General features: G+C 39.0%; 1 protein-coding gene across 4 annotated transcripts in view; it reads left to right on the top strand.

The window, feature by feature from the left end:
- Positions 1–13,793, top strand: part of TAFA2 (TAFA chemokine like family member 2) — a 545,001-nt gene that overhangs the window by 54,120 nt on the left and 477,088 nt on the right. For 3 of the 4 annotated variants that reach the window (XR_012518470.1, XM_074402828.1, XM_074402826.1), the window contains exons 3-4: positions 1,575–2,195; positions 4,308–5,845. The exons of the other annotated variant lie outside the window; for it this stretch is intronic. The gene's annotated coding sequence lies outside the window, so the exon portion shown is untranslated. The remainder of the gene's footprint in view (positions 1–1,574; positions 2,196–4,307; positions 5,846–13,793) is intronic. 4 annotated transcript variants of the gene reach the window in all.

Here is a 13,793-nt window from a genome sequence, read left to right as displayed (position 1 = left end):
GGTTCAGGCTCCTATGAGAATTGAATGCCATAGCTGATCTGACAAGAGATGGAGCTCAGGCAGTGATGCTCATTTGCCCACAGCTCACACCTGCTGTGAGGCTGGGTTACTAACAGGGAGGGTACCAGTCCCTGGGGATTGGAGACCCCTCCTTTACTGCACATTGAAGATATTGCTTTTATTTGTTATTAATATTCTGTTTTTACAACTTTAAAGTTTGTGGTAATCCTGTGTTACAAGTTTCCCAGTGCCATTTTTTCAGCAGCACATGCTCACTTCATGTCTCCGTGTTAGATTTTGGTAATTCTCACAATATTTCGGACTTTTTCATTATTCTTGAATCTGTTATGGTGGTCTATGATCACTGGTCTTTGATATTACTATTATAATTGTCTTAGGTTGCAATAAACTGTGCGCATGTAAGATGGCAAATTTAGTTAATAAATGTGTGGTTCTGACTGTTTCACCAACTGGCTGTTCTCCCAACTACCTTTCTCTCCTGGGGTCTCCCTATTCCCTGACCTAATATTAAAATTAGGCCAATTAATAACCCTACAGTGGTCTGTAAGTGTTCAAGTGAAAGGAGCAGTCTCATGTCTCTCACTTTAAATCAAAAGCTAGAAATGATTCAGCTTCATGAGGAAGGCATGTCAAAAGCTGAGAACTAGGCCTCTTGAGCCAAACTGCTAGCCAAGTTGTGAATGCAAAGGGAAAATTCAAGAAGGAAATGAAAAGTGGTACTCCACTGAACACAGAAATGATAAGAAAGCAAAAGTCTTATTGCTGACATGGAGAAAGCTTTGGTGGTCTAAACAGAAGATCAAACCGGTCACAACATTCCTGTTAGCCAAAGTCCAATCCAGAGCAAAGCCTTAACTCTATTCAATTCTATAAAGGCTGAGAGAGAGAGGTGAAGAATCTTCAATTCAATTCTATAAAGGCTGAGAGAGAGAGGTGAAGAGAAATTTGAAACTAGCAGAGTTTGGTTCATGAGATTTAAAGAAAGAAGCTGTCTCCATAATACACCAGTACAAAGTGAAGCAGCAAGTGCTTATGCAGAAGCTGCAGAAAGTTATCTTGAAGATCTAGCTAAGACCATTGATGCAGGTGGATACACTAAACAACAGATTTTCGATGTAAATGAAACATCCTTGTATTGGAAGAGGATGACATCTGGGACTTTCCCAGCTAGAGAGAAGTCAGTGCCTGGCTTTGAAGCTTCAAAGGACAGGATGACTCTCTTGTTAGAGTAAAACGTAGCTGGTGACTTTTAAGTTGGAGCCAATGCTCATTTACTATACTGAAAATCGTGTGTTCCTTAAGAATTATAATAAATCTACTCTGACTGTGTTTTAGAAATGGAAAAAGAAAATCTGATATTAGCTTATTTGTTTACAGCATATTTTATTAAATATTTTAAGCCTACTGTTGAGAGCTACTGGCTCCACAAAAAGATTCCTTTCAAAATATTACTGTTTATTGACAATACATCTGGTCATCCAAAAGCTCTGATGAAGATATACAAGAAGGTTAATGTTGTTTTCATGCCTGCTAACATAATGTCTGTTCTCCAGCCCATAGGTCAAGGAGTAATTTTCGCTTTCAAGTCTTCTTATTTAAGAAATACATTTTGTAAGGCTACATCTGTCAAAGATAATGATTCCTCTGATGGATCTGGGCAAAGAAAATTGAAAAGCACCTGGAGAGGATTCACCATTCTAGATGCTAGAAGAGTTGCTTTTGTGGATGAGTAAAAACAGTAGTTTTTTTTTTTTTTTTGTTTTTTGTTTTTTGAAATGGAATCTACTCCTGGACAAGATGCTCTGAATATTGCTGAAATGACAACGAAGAATTTAGAATATTTCATAAATCTGACTGATAAAGCAGTGGCAGAGTTGAGAGGACTAACTTAATTTTGAAAAAAGTTCTACTATGGATAAAATGCTGTCAAGCAGCATTCCATGGTCAGAGAAATCTTTTGTGAAAAGAAGTCAACTGACACAGCAAACTTCATTATTGTCTTATTTTAAGCAATTGTCACACCAATTCCAACCTTCAGCAACTACTACCCTGATCCATGAGCAGCCATCAACACTGAAACAAGACTCTCCACCAGCAAAAAGATTAGGAATTGCTGAAGGCTCAGATGATCATTACACTTTTTATTTTTAAAAAAGCATTAAACCATTTTCAAGGTAAGGTATATATAAATATAAATATAAATATAAATATAAATATAAATATAAATATAAATATATATATAAATATAAAGACAAAATGCTGTTGCATACCTAATGGACCTCAGTATGGTATAAACATAACTTTCATATACATTGAGAAACCAAAAAAATTGTGTGACTCACTTTATTGCAATATTTGTGGTGGTTTGGAACCAAACCAGCAACATTTTTGAGGTATTTCTGTAGACGGTAAGAAGTTATCAACACAAAATTTCTGTTAAACTAGGAGAATATATTTTGTTCCCTTCAAAGAGAATGCAAAAGATTTTGATTTGTTTAGGAGATGCTGGAAATAGGAATATCTTGATCTAAAAATTATTGGGAATTATTCATAGAAAGCACAGAGGTTATTATAAAATTTCAGCATCATATGACACTGGAAAAGCAATTTTATTATATTTCATAATTAATTTATCTGTTCTCTTTACTAACTTTTTCATATGTATGTAAAAACATAGTGGGTTAGAAAAATAAGGCTGAAAATGTCCCACACTTAAACAATGAAAATAAAGTTTTAACAATATGACAAAACTATAGATTCCTCTACAACCACAAAAAGTTAATGAATTGGAAGCTAGAAAGATTATAATGTATGCTTTGTGTGTGTGTGTGTGTGTGTGTGTGTATGTGTGCGCGTGCACGCAGGAAAAGAAAGCCAGTGTTCTCAGGTGATTTTGTGAGTGGCTTCTTTCTAGTACAGAGTCCAAATTTCCAATGTCATTCCTGCTTGGATTTCATCCCACTATTTAACACAGCAGACAGAAAATTACTGTAAGATTTGCAGTGAAACAGTGCCAGGTGTTTTAACATATAAACATTGCTTTCCTGGATATAAGTTACTATGTAAGTGGAATAATTGCATGGCATAAATCTTTTGAAAGAGACTATCTGAGAGTTCCTTGGAAGCAAATGATTGCCATGTACTACTTGACCAACTCAAATCTGCCATAGAACAATTAGTTGTAAGGGTAAAACTTGCCATAATTTTGGTGCTTTGTTTTAAATAATTTCAACTAGTCTCAGTTATTAAAAAAATACATTTTTTCTTTCTTTATGCCTATGCTGTTAGATTATCAAGTTAAAATAGAACTGCTCCAAAAATTCAGAATGAATGGAGGATGTTTAATATAACTTTAATACATATTTTATAATTTTTGAACATACCAAACATTTTGAAAGCAAATCCCCAATTCAAATGGTAAGTTCACAAAAATCTAAATATTAAGGTTACAGATGGGACTAGCTTGACTCTGACTGAAGTAACAACTCTTATAAAATAGGTGGAGCTACCTTTTATAAAAATGACCACAAAATATGGTTGGTTTACTAAGCATGTTAAGATAAAATAGCTAAGTGAAGCATATATTCCATATTTCTTTGTAAATATGGTAGGTAGTATTACGTTTATTTTTTTAACTGGTAAAGAGAGCATGTGATCCCAAATTTGTCAATGGTTTCAGTGAATCACAGCTATATAAAAGCACGAATTTTTAGAGCCAGAAAGAATTTACCTATCTTGACAATTACTGGTCTAGTTGAAAAAGAGGTATGAAAACTGGCTCCAAAACCAGATTCTTGACTTCTCCCTCCTTGTAAGATTTCTTAGGTCAGCATTCCCTTTCTTTGTTTCATATTTTCCTTTTCTTTATTCATTCTTACTGTTTATTCACTTTTGAATAGTCTTCTAATCACTAGATTAAGATTTTGCTCATCTCCAAATATGATCAAAGTGAGCCTTTGAAGACAGTGCTTAAACCAACACCCAATTTGACCAAACGTGTAAGGCCATGACCTTCCATCGTCATGAATATCACGACGTTTCTTTAGCAAGGGCTTTGCTTAACAGGGCTGCAGTAAAAATCCTCCCTCTAAATCCTTGAGAAGTTGTAATTTGTAAAAATGCAAATTCTCAGAAACCAGATACTGCTTGCTTTTTCTTTGTAGAGAGAAATTGGTCTCTTAACATCTAGTAAAGCGTTCTAATCCGATTGTACCTCTAGAGGGAGACATAGTCCAGCTTTTATACGAATTGCCTCCGCATCTTTTACTGTCTCGTTCTTTCTGCAGGACCGTTGTTTGCTCTCACCGGCGGTTGCTGGGGCTCACAGAACAGGCTGTTGGGAGAGAGAAGGGAGGCAACGTCGCCTGGTCCTGCCATCCCATTTTACTGCTTAACTCAACCTGGAGTGTCAGGACCTATACTCCTCCTGCATTCTCTCTGCACTATACGGGGAAGCCAAGTGACTCTGTATTCCCTGGACAGCCGGGCTGGCTGGAATAGGGTTCTAGAGTGGAGGGGGCTCTGCCCTTTATGGCGACTTTCTAAAAGATTAGCATCAGTGTCTTTTGACAGTACAGCGCCTGGGGTGGGACGCAGAGAGGCGGCTTTGCTTGCTAAACGGCTTCTTTCTCCTCTGGAAATCTGGATTTGTTTCCTCGGCCCCCTCCCCCGGCTCCTTTCTTTCTCCCCTCCCGCCTTTAGCGAAGTGACACAGGCGACACCTGCTCGCTCGTGTTGGATGTTGGAACTCGCACTTTCTCGTTGGTGACGGTGCCAGGGCACTGCTGCCAGGGGGACACCGGCGGATTTCCCTTCCTTCCAGCCCACGATGCCTAGAAGGGCAGCGGGTGGGCTGCGCGGGGCTCTGCCCTCAGCACTTCGAGGCGGGATTGAGGGGCTGAAGCTGGCCAGGAGTTGCTGCTAAGTGGACTCGAGTGGAAGGAGCAAAGTCTCCGCGAGGGCACCGGCGGGGACCTATCTGCGAGCAGTGGACACAGGGGCACCTGCACCGAGGAACGCGGGCGTCTGGCGGGGGGACTTTGGCCGAGCTCAGAGCCTCTCCTTCCTGTCCCGAGCCTCCCGGCAACTCCGCCACGCTGGAGCCCGGGTACCTGCGAGAGCCGGGGAACTCGAGAAGTGCGTGGCCGAGGCTGCTTTCCTGAAGGTGAATCATTCCGTCCAATTGCCTTTCCCTAGAGAACAAGAGGGAGGGCGGGAGAGAGGGAACGGAGGATGTGTGAGTGTGTGTGTGTGTGAGAGGGAGAGACGACGTGAAGCGAGAGGAAAAGTCTTTACTCGGCGTTAAAAGCAAACAAATCAGAGATGGAACAAGAGCGGTAATTGCTGCAAGACCGCCTTGATTCTTGCAGTCCAGGGAGCGGAGCGCACAGCGCGCATCCGGCGAGGACAGCGGGCGACCGCGGACGCTGCCAAGGGCTGCGGGACGTTGGCTTTTCCTCAGTAAAGAAATCTTTTGATTACTTTGACACTGTGGAATAAAGAAGGGGGGAGAAGGATCAGGCTCACCTTCACCCGCTTTAGGGGGATTCCATTTCGGATGTCAAGAGATTCCTGAGCCCTACTTGCCATCGGAGGAGGAAACACATTCACACACGCGCGCGCACACTCGCACGCTCAGGGCCACACACACTCACACGCCGCCCTCCACGAGCACACAGCACCAGACTTCGGTTCCCTATGCCCCTGGATGGTGTCGGCGGATTGGCATCTTGGAAGCGATGCGAGAGCGATAAGGCTGGCGCCGGCCCGCAAAAGCTGCAGGAGCATCGCTAGGTGTTGCCGCCACCGGGAAGCGGGGCTGCAGGTAGGTGCGAGCCGCGTCTCGGGTCGCCGGCCAGCGCTGGGGACTGGAGCGGCAACTGCAGGACCGCGGTCCCGGAAGCTCCTGTGGGCACACATCTCGCCTCCCCTTTCTCGGGGGTTCGGGGGCTGTAGGGGGATCGCCCGGGGAAGGCGAGAGGTGAGGGCAGCTGCGGATCCCTCGGCCGGCGTCTCCCTCGCGGGCAGTCAGGCAGGGTAGGGTGGAGTAGAGGGGCGTCGAGAGGGGATCGGAGCATGAGAGGAGGCTCCGTGGAGCGGTGCCTCCCTCTCTGCCCCATTTCTCCTAATACAGCAAACGACCAGGTCGAGGATTGAAGTGGGTTTTAATTCGATTCCTCACCCAGACCCATCCCGGCCAGTAACCATTTTGGACTCTAAATAAGGAGTTGGGGGTCGCGTTCCAGGGAAGATCAATGGGATGTGTCAGGTCATCTTTCTGAAATCCCTACTTTTTGTCCACTTCTGATTAGTTAATTCTCAGGCCTGTTTGCAGACGGTGGGTGTTTCTCAGGCCTGTTTGCAGACGGTGGGTGTTTCAATGAGACTATTGATTTCTCCACCGCTTTTTTCATAAAGAACCAAGCTGACAATTTCCCGATCCTCATCTATGTAAGGTTTATTTGGATTTGGGATGGGGAGCTTTCTTACTGAATGAAATAAAGCTTTTGTAAAAGGCTTCTACAAGGGAGCTTTAGTAAACGACCCTCTGATGAACAGCGTTCAGAATAAGAATGGCTTCAGGAAACTAATGGTTTTTCATTTCTTTCCGGGTAGATGTCTCCCAGATCTTGCTAGTAGTACATTGGTTTTCTCCTAACTGCTTCGCTATCCCTTCCGCCTTCAATTCTAAAAGGTCAGGTGCCTACCAAGAAGTGTTTTCTTCAGGCCACTGATCTTCACTTATCAATGGAGAACGTGTCATTTCCAGAAACTGCCTTTGCAAAGGAAAGTTTGAGATCCGTTGCCCTATTTCTCCAAGAACTGCAGGTTGAGTTACCCAGTCTGAAAAGGACGAACCATAGACGCTCGCAGAGCCTTCGGGTGGACGGGAGGCTTCCCTATTGAGTATTCCAGGTCCTGACCGAGTGTTAAACAATGGCCTGAAGCGTTTGGAATCAAATGTGTAGTAATGTTACTACAGCAGCTAGTCTCTCTTCACCTTTGCTGGGTGTTTGGCTTACGGCAATAAGAGAGAGAGAGGAAAAAAAATCCTCGTTTTGTGAGTGTGAAATCCCCTCTTGTATTTTACAGAATGGTTCCTGGAGGGGAAAAAAAAAAAAAAAACAACACCTTAAAAACCACAAAAAAGCAAACCTGTATGCAACTTTTACTCTGAAGTGTCCCCAAAGTACTTAGTGTAGGAGGGTCTTTCACTCAGGACAGAATGAATTTCAATGACTATTGACTGGATCATAATTATCTGGTTCTTGTCTTCTCAACTAGATGATTGCTTTAAACATCAATATTCAGTTATCAATTAACACTCTCAAACTGCTTTATTAGGCACTGTAAGTTAAGACAAATGAGCAATTAAATTTAAGATTTTTTCGTAAAGTTCTAAACCAAAATAACTAGGAAAGGAGACTGAAAACACTTCTAAAGCTTTAAAAATCAGAGCATTAAGATTATTTGTATTTACCCCAGACTTTCCATGTTTGTGTTTGTACTCTCAGACTGATTAATCGTTTGCAGTATCAAAATTGGCACCTATTTTATTTATATTTCAAATAAAAGATCAGACATGTTTGTCTCTTTCCTTACTTAATTTTGTTCTGGATCGTATCCTTAGTCAATTGTTCGAGTTGACCTTTATTTTTAGAATCTTAATTTTTAAAGCCACCAGTAGGCACTTAAAGGCCATCAGTTACCACATTGGACCTTATTTTATTTTCATTTTCCTAATTTTCAATATAAAAGTTGGATTGTATTATTTTTAGATAGTAAAAGTCTGTGAGGTCAATGTCACTACCAACTGAATACTTAGGCACAGGGAGTCTTTCAAGAGGCAAATAGCTTTAGTGTGTTGTTTTACTCAGATTAGGCATTTTTTTGATGTTAAAATCTTGATTCTTTTCTTGCCTTTAAAAAATTTAGTAGTTTAGGTTGCTGAATTTATATTTATGTACAGTGCTATGATATGTGTCTCTTAAAGATGAGCCGAACATTTTTGACATGAAAGCAAATGTCTATATAATGGTACATGTTCTGCTAGAGGGGATTTAAGACTTCTAAGTATGTGTGATACAGCATTGGAAAAATATTAGCGATTTTAACAATGACAAATTGGAGAATGAACATTCCTTGAGATGCCTATGGATTTGTGTCAAAATAGATACATATTGCTTAGAGACGGCAATATGGTATTTACTAACCACCAAGTTATAAAATGTGATGGCATGGCTGTTAAAAGGTCTGTTTTTAGATACAGCCAATTTTCCTATTTAAAAATTTATGAAATGATAAAATTTAGGGGGTGGTGGAAAACTTTAAAAATTATTTTATATCTTATCAAAAAATATTAGTAGTCCTGGACCCAATGTCTTCAATATAGTATTTTCATGGCCATTAAAAATGTGTTTTTGTGTTAAAATATACATTTAATGTTGATTTATCACTAATTGCAAGTTATGGATTAACGTATACAGGAAGGGTAAGATGTGTATCTTCAGGATTTCTTAGTCATTTCTTATCTTGGTCCCTAAGAAAAGGTACTGTCAGATTGCGCCCAAGTTCAGCAATCACTGCAAACTAATGAACATATACTGATGAACTCTCTAATGTATGTCTCAAACAAGGAATGTTCCAAAGTGTCATCAGTTATTTCTATTATATTTGAAAAGATGAAACAACCAGAGTACAAACAGTTCAGTGCCCCTGCTTTTACTTCTGCAGTATTTTATTAGGGTTGCCTCATTAAGTCACATTTTTCTGCAGCTGTTTTGTTCATTGAAGATTCAAGTAAAAATAAGGAACTTTACTGTGCAATACAGTTTTGTTTTCTTGGTGAAAAATCACAACTTGTGGTAAAATAATCATCCAACCCGTCGTCCCCTTTGATCTATGACTGACATTTACAAATGTAATTCATCAGCCTGTTATTAGTAGGGCTCCATCAAAACAAAGAGAAGAAATGCATTAACACAGCCTGCTACTGGATGTGAAGGCCAAACCAGCTTCATCAGCCTAATATCTGGCCACATGCTCGCACAAAATTTCACATGAGATATCTTGCTTTTGGGCCACTGATTTTGTAATGCCATGTGATATGGTGAATTTACCATTTTGTTTAAAAATTCTTTGGTTAACTTTATTTTGCACTTCTTTGAGCATACTGAACTATTTAATTATTCCATTGAAGAGAAGAAATAATTTCACACTGAGTTATCATTAGTCTTTTTAGAAAAAAAGTTTTGCTTTAGGTTTGGAGCACAATCTGAAACAGGAGATTGACAGGTAAGCCTAGCAAACAGGGACCTAGAAGTTAGTTTCTGTTTTTTAATTGTCATTGACCACTGACTTATTGGGTAATTTTTAGAAGGTCTGATTTTGTTCGTTCAGTGTAGTGATTCATTCAGTGCAGTGTCATTGTCAATTAAATAAACAACTCGTCTTCTACTTAATCTTACAGAAATTTTAAAAGGGTAAGTTAGACTTATTGGAACATGAAAATATTTAAATATATTTCTCTGAAATATCTAATTATATAATCTCTGTATCTACACATATATGCACATACATACATACATACATACATATGCTTTCAATGACACCCATCTAAGATACTGGTTTTACGTAATCAGTATTTTAGGTTACGTAAAACCAGTATCTTAGGTGGGTGTTATTGAAAACCAAGATGATCAGAACAACTTTGTAGAACGTCTGCATTTTTAGTTGCATAGTTTTTCCACTGTTTTCCATGATTTGATCTGTAGTACAACTGTATCCATAGTACAACAAGGTCATTTATAACTGAGTTTTACTGTTAATACATTTTATTTTTCTCATGGCTTTTTCTTTTGGAGATACTTTTACTTACTAGGATACAAATACAAAAAAAAAATCATTTTGCCCTCAGTGTGGAGACACTTGGGCATGTGTTTATTGACACTACAACTGGGATTTTGATACATTTTAGATGCCGAATATATCTGTGTGCTGTTTTTATTGAACATACACCTCCACAGTCAAAGCACAAACTATGCATTACCTTTGAGTATACTATTCTCATTTAAAATATCTACAAAATTGCCGAAAATATATTGATATTATACTCCAAAGTTATGTTAGTTTTCCAAAATCCACCTGTTTCTAATGTGTATACCACATGGATATGTTGGATTTTATCCTGTGGTGTAATATTAGGCAAGCTAGTCAGTGGAATACTTGTGCAATTGATTGGTATTGCCATCGGAAAACATAAGGTTTCTAGTTCACTTGGAAATCAAATGAAAAGTAAATATATGAGCTATGAGAAGAATATTCCATTTTGTTCAGTGGTTCATGTGGAGGATGAGATATATAACCAAGGAATCAGAGCTTATATTAGACAAAGCCCTTTTAATCACTTCCTTCAATCTCCTAAGTTACTCCATAGTAGCTGTAATTGTTTTATGATTTTCCCTGAATGGCTAGTTAGCAAAGCTCCATCTCCCTTTCCCCAGCAATAATACAAACACAGTCATTCAATTAAATTTATATTTATATTGCTTCTTTTATACTATAGCTTTATGCAGTAGATTTTGGAAACTCTTTACAGAAAGATTCAATAAGGTGATAATGTTGCATTCTAGAAATTATGGTGATAGGCTGAATTTAGTACTTTGACAAAATTAAGACAACCGTCTAAACAAGTCTCCTGTGCTATGTAAGGCTAACTCTCCACATGAAGCCTGGGAAGTTCAAAGTAGTTTTTGATGAATGCAAGGTATTTACTAAACGTACACACACACACACACACACACACACACACATATATATATATATATATATATATATATATATATATATATATTTGCTGCTATGAACTGGTCACTGTATAATTGCATGCATGTGAATGGGCAAGTGTGTTGCCCTTTAAAGGTCATGCAAAGATTCTAAACCTTTCAATTTTCAGTGTTAATTGCCTATGGCCTCCTGTAGCTGCACATGGAACTTTCTGTTGAGTTTAATAATACAGAAAAACACTTTGGCTTTCTCATGCAGCTCTTTATAAACAAGTCTATAAAAATAAATTATAGTGGGCACTAGAACAGAAGATTTTTGTAAAGGTGTATTTGTGCTTTGGAATTAAAGTTTTCAAACCAGAATGTCCTGGGCTATGAGGAGACAGATTCTTTCTGGTGCAAAAAACTGATCATTTAAAATTATTGTCTACATCTGAAAACTCTGCCATGGTTTTAAAAGGGTTATGTGGTCATAGGAATTTTAATGGTAAACTTCCACCTAGTGATAGAACACAGAGACTTTGTTAAAATAAATTCTTTGAGAAGATAGGCCTTCCAGGACCCTACAACTTGGTCTACTCAAACAGTAGAGTGTTCTGTATTGATGGAATGAATTAGTGACTTCTCAGATCAATCAAGAATTTAGAAAAGGCCACTTACATTGTTTGAGAAAAACAACACTTACACTTATGTTTTTATGTTTATTAGCTTACAGACAGTTCTAAATCCACAGAGACACTGTCTGGTACTATTTTATTTACAGTAGGAAACATGGTTACTGTTACCATTTTTTTCTTAGTTTAGTTTACCTTGTTATAGTTGTATGGTGAATGACATCCTCAAATTTGTTGGTGCTGGAGTGCTCAGAAAATTTCTTAGAAATGGCTATGAGATAAGGCAGTAGCTGTGACCTGGTCTTACTTTTGTTTGTATTTTCTTTGGAAAACTGAGTCAAATTGAGGGTAATAGCTTTAACTTTAGTTCTTTTTCACAGCGTAGAAAGAGAAAGAAGAAGGTAGATGATCCACATTTCAGTGAAGCAATTCAAAGGCCAACAGGAGAATGAGAAGGCACTGAAATGTCATCCTCCACAAAACAGAGGCCCCATTTTGGAAAACTTAAAGGAAAAAAATTTAACCTAATTTTTGAAAGTTTAGTTCTTGAACTAAGCCTAATGACTGTTAAAGGACAGTTGTTGCCTGCTAAGATAGGTATGTATTTAAACATTATTGCAAACCTCTATTAGACTGGTGACTGGTATGCTTATAAATATACATTCAGAATTGGATGAAAGTTTATACTTTTCTAGTTGAAGATATATTTGCTCCTTGCATCAGTTGTTGAGTGGTTAAAATTCCCTAGCTTGCTATTTGGGTTAGCAGATAAATTTTGAAATTGACTATTATAAAACCAATGTAGTGCAGTGGCGAGAGCTCTGGTGATGCTTTTGTAGCTCTAACAATAAATAACCATGTGACCACAAGAAAACCACTTTATTTCTCTGTGCCTCAGTTTCTCAGCAACATATTTCTTTGGTGGAATTTTCAAGACAATTAAAAATATGTTTTTTCAACCAGGCATGGTAGCTCATGCCTCTAATCCCAGCACCTTGGGAAGCCGAGGCAAGGGGATCATGTGAGCCCAGGAGCTCAAGACCATCTGGGCAACATGATAAACCCTACCTTTACAAAAAAAAAAAAATTATCCAGGCATGGTGGTGTGTGCCTGTAGTCCCAGCTACTCGGGAGGCTAAGAGGTAGGAGGATCACTTGAGCCTGGGAGGTTGAGGCTGCAGTGAGTGAGCTGTGATCACGCCCATGCACTTCAACCTCGGTGACAGAGTGAGACCCTGCCTCAAAAAAAAAAAAATAGTTTTTTTCCATGTGTTCAGACTCACTAAGTATCATGGCTTGGAAGTGCAATAATATAGCGTGACATATTTAACCTTAAGGAGCTTCCCTTTTGGTTAGGAAGTCAAGAAAAATCTACCAGATAGTTCCTGGCATTTAAATGCTTCATATATGTTTTCAATAGATAAGTCATCTGTTACATGACAGTTGTTTCCTGCTAAGATATGTTTGCAGTTTGGCATTATTGCAAACTTCTTTAAGACCGATGGTCGGTATGCCTGTAAATAAACATTTAGAATTGGGTCAAAATTTATACTATTCTAGTTGAAGATATATTTGCTCCTTCTATCATTTGTTGAGTGGTTAAAATTCATTAGCTTGCAGCCGGGCGCGGTGGCTCAAGCCTGTAATCCCAGCACTTTGGGAGGCCGAGGTGGGTGGATCACGAGGTCAAGAGATCGAGACCATCCTGGTCAACATGGTGAAACCCCATCTCTACTAAAAATACAAAAATTTAGCTGGGCATGGTGGCGTGTGCCTGTAATCCCAGCTACTCAGGAGGCTGAGGCATGAGAATTGCCTGAACCCAGGAGGCGGAGGTTGCGGTGAGCCGAGATTGCGCCATTGCACTCCAGCCTTGAGTTTTCCAGCGTTGTAAGATCAAGATGGAGATGATGATGATGATGATGATGATGATGATGATGATGATGATGATTACAGTGATGAATAAAGGCCATAGAGCTTTGAACATAAAATTGCGTCAGATTTAATCTTATAATTTAGTAATCTAGCTTTATCTGTATGATGTTTTATTGTAAAACAACTTGTGATAGGTCATGGGTCTCAGGCTTTTTAGGGTTACATTCTTTGTTCTACTGATGGTTTTCATAGTCGCTGAAATTTGATCAGCTAGGCTAACAAATAATCTTCATATATGATAATTAAACATATTCATTCAAAATCTATATATGAATTTTGAGAATTTATAATCCTTGGAAAAATCTATTCGTTTATTCAATAAGTAGTTATTGGGCACTGTCTTAGTCAGTTTGAGCTGCTGCAATAAAAATGCCACAGATTCACCAGCCGCAGTGGCTCACACCTATAATCCCAATACTTTGGGAGGCTGAAGCAGATG

The sequence above is a fragment of the Saimiri boliviensis genome, chromosome 7, assembly GCF_048565385.1.
Source record: "Saimiri boliviensis isolate mSaiBol1 chromosome 7, mSaiBol1.pri, whole genome shotgun sequence".
Lineage (NCBI taxonomy): Eukaryota > Metazoa > Chordata > Mammalia > Primates > Cebidae > Saimiri > Saimiri boliviensis.
The sequence above is the reverse complement of the archived record's forward strand: the minus strand, read 5'-3'. Positions and strand labels throughout refer to the sequence as shown.